This window comes from Echinops telfairi, unplaced genomic scaffold, assembly GCF_000313985.2.
Source record: "Echinops telfairi isolate 266 unplaced genomic scaffold, ASM31398v2 ScPeMD7_18;HRSCAF=68, whole genome shotgun sequence".
Classification (NCBI taxonomy): Eukaryota; Metazoa; Chordata; class Mammalia; order Afrosoricida; family Tenrecidae; genus Echinops; species Echinops telfairi.
The window spans coordinates 7,483,862-7,487,386 of record NW_022103915.1 but is presented as its reverse complement, the minus strand read 5'-3'; positions in this window follow the sequence as shown (position 1 = coordinate 7,487,386).

The window sequence follows — 3,525 nt, the reverse complement described above, 5'->3', positions numbered from 1 at the left end:
GGGGAGGCACCAGAAATCCTAGCCTTTCTCCCAGACCTTTCCATGAGCCTAGGTATCTGCCTGATTCAGACCCCAAGTCTCAACTGCTCTGAGGTGCAGGGGCAGTGGGATAAGGACACTGAAGTGACCTGTGCAGGGGGTCGGGGGCTCCCTCCGACCGAGGCACAGACAAGGGCCCAGGGAGCAGGAAGGGGAGGGTGGCACGTGGCTCCTGTTTCCTCCTCCATCAGCTCTGCACAGTCCTGAATCCTGTCCCTGCCATCCGGCCCGGCCCCACCCAGCCCCCCAACCATGTCCTTCGCTCCCTACAGCCCATGCGCACGGACGAGCAGGACTAGGGAGCTGAGACTCAGAATTGGTTTATTGACAATGCCCCATGTTGTCCTCTGCTCTCAGAACAGCACTCAGGATCAAAAGAACCCAACCCAAGTCCCTGAGGTTGGCATCTTAGCATGGCTCCCGCAGGAAGGGCAGAGCCAGAACCCTCCCCTGCCCCTCCCCCCCCTCCCATCAGGCAGCCTTTAGGATGGGGAGATGCCTGAGCATCACACAGCGCCACCCTCTCCACAGCTGAGACTGCAGGGGTCACCTTTACTGGGGTGCAGAGATGGTGTGGCCCCCATATATCCTGAGGCCACTCTAGAACAGTCACCCCGGGGAGGACAGTAACCAGACCCAGACACACACTTTTGCTCCCCCTCCTTCAGACTGTCCCCACCACTTTCTTTGTTCTTCTTTTAAAAGAAATTTTTATTGTGAATTGAGTGAAGGTTTACAAAGGAAGTCCATTCAACAATTCTTACAAACTGTTTCATGTCATTAATCCCAATCCCCACAATGTAGCACCACGCATCCCACTTCCTCCTTGCATATCTCATTTCCATTCAACCTCCCTCTTGCCTAAACTTTATGAACTCAGCCCTTGGCTGGAAGTAAAGTCTTGATAACTATTACATAGTATGGATGAAGCCTGAAGACATGAGCTGAGAGAAATAAGAATCACAAAAAGACATGTTTTATTTGTCTTTATATAGTAAAAGAAGGAAAAAGGAAGGAAGGAAGGAAGAAAAGGCAAGTGTACAGACACCAAAGTTTATTAGCACTTACCAGGGGTGGGAGGGAGGGAGGGAAAAGGTGTCAACAGTGAAGGAAAAAATCACACTAATCAAGGGTAGGGCTGCACTGATCATAATTGCTGTCACTATTTTGTGCACCTGCAAAAAGTTGAATTGACAAAAGCTGTGTAATGGCACATTTACAATAATAAAAGTAAACGAGAGAGAGAGAGAGAGAGAGAGAAGAGCTGCTACTAAGGTAGTTAATGTACTGCCAAACACCTCTCGTGGGATTTAGTTCCTTGGTTTGGAGGTTTAGGGTTCTGGCTTCCTGGAACCTCCTGGTTAATTGGGCTATTGTTAGGTACTGTCAAAGTGATGCTGACTCAGAGCCACCTGTGTACCACAGAACAAAACTGCTTTGTGGTCCTGCTCAATCCTCTCCATCATTGTGAGATTTGATTCCTCTATTGCAGCCATTGTGTTAATCCATCTCATTGACATCTTCTTCTTTGCTGGCACTCTAACTTACCAAACAGGATGCCCTTTTCCAGGGACTGATCCCTCCTGATCACTGTCCCAAGTATGTGACACAGAGGCTCAACACCCCCCCCCCAACAAATGTTTTTAACATCCATAATTCTAAGGAGCATTCTGGCTGTCTTTCCTCAAACATAGATTTGTCCATTCTCCTGGCAGTCCATGGTACGTTAAGTATTCTTTGCCAACACCGTTAAAAACATCGATTCCTCTTTGGCCTTCCTTATTCACTGTCCACCTTTCTCCTGCATATTAGCAACTAAGTACCACGACTTAGGTCAGGCTCAGCGTAGTCTTCAGGGTGACATCTTTGCTTTCTAACACAGAGCTTCTGCCTGCCCCCTGGTTCATTGCGCAGTGCTTGGAGGGGGTCTTAAAAGCTCACAAGCAGCTATTCAAAGCACAGCCATTGGTTTCTATTCACCTGGAGGAAAACTGAAAGAAGGGAGTCAGGAATAGGAGGAGGATATGGAATGTATGGCTAATTGTCTCCTTAAACAACTGCCTTGTTGGCCAGGAGACAGAAGAACTGGATGATACCCGGACACTATGACTAAATATTTTGATCAAAGAAAGACTCCATAGAAAATTCCTGATCAGAAAGGGGGACATGCAGAACAGACTTTCAGATTCTCACAGACTCCAGATTTACTCCAGCCACTTGAAAAATTAGCAAGGATCCTTCAACTCATTCCCATGGAAGTGATGCCCACTCACAGTAGAACTGCCCCGGAGGGTCTCAGAGAGGGTCTCAGAGACGGTCACTCTACGGGAGTAGAAAGCCCATCTTTCTCCTGCAGAGTGGCTGACCTTGCAGCTAGCAGCCCAAGGCATAACCACTATGCCCCCAGGGCTCCTTAAGGGGTGGTGAGAATTCTATTCTTTATGGGAATACAAAGGCCTATCTTTCTCCTGACAAGTGTTATAGTGAAGGAACAACACAGAAATGGAAGATGATAATGGTTGTGATATAAGGGAAATCAATCCCAGAACAATTCGTAATTTAAGATTTAGCTTGTTAAAAATCTAAAATTTAACGGTCCCCTCACCTCCCTGCAGTACATTTCTTTTAAGGGATGTCCTAACTCGGGAAAGGTAAATGAGGGTGCATGAAGCTTCAGGGGATACTACCTACTGGGTGATCTCATGGCCCCTGGAGGAATGTAGGCTTAGACAGCTTTCTAATGATCATTGCAAAAACCTGCCTTCTTAGAGTAACCATCTCATCCGCTAATCTTTGTCTATAGTCATTGACAAAACCTGTTTCTTGTACATGTGGGGTCAGGACTGAACCCCGAAACAGCTCAGAGGAGAAACCTGGCTGTTCTCCTTCCACAAGCGCCTGCAGGAAGAAACTTAGAATTTCTTGGACCAAGCTGGTCTTTGTTTTTGGCCACGATGACAGACTCTCCAGTCCCCTTTGCAGTCCGACAGGAGTTCCACACCCTGAAGAAAGTCACTAAAATGTCCATGTAGAAACAATTGTATGTGTTTTGCTGGGTGTATCCTCAACAACAAAATAAATAAAACTTAGGAACAAACATTAACTTGTACACTTTTTTAAATGTATGGTGTCTTAGCTGGGTACTTTAGAGAAACAGATCCACAGAAACTCATATGGGTTTTATAGAAAGGGTACGTGCACATCAAGCAAACATCCCAACCCAGTGCTGCCCAAGCCTACAAGTCCAACATTAACCCGTATGTCCGACACCAATCCACAAAGTCCTCCTCCATCTCACAAAACACGCGCAATTACACCGACTGTAGGAGGAAAACAAAATCAGTGAACGTGTAAATATTTCAGCACTGGCAGGGGTCTCTACACGGCTGCACCAGCACCCAGGGCTGCATCGGGGTAGGTCCATGTGGCTTCTCCTCAGGGATGTCTTGCAGGAAGTGAGCCTTCCCAGCTGAAGCAGGGAACTGG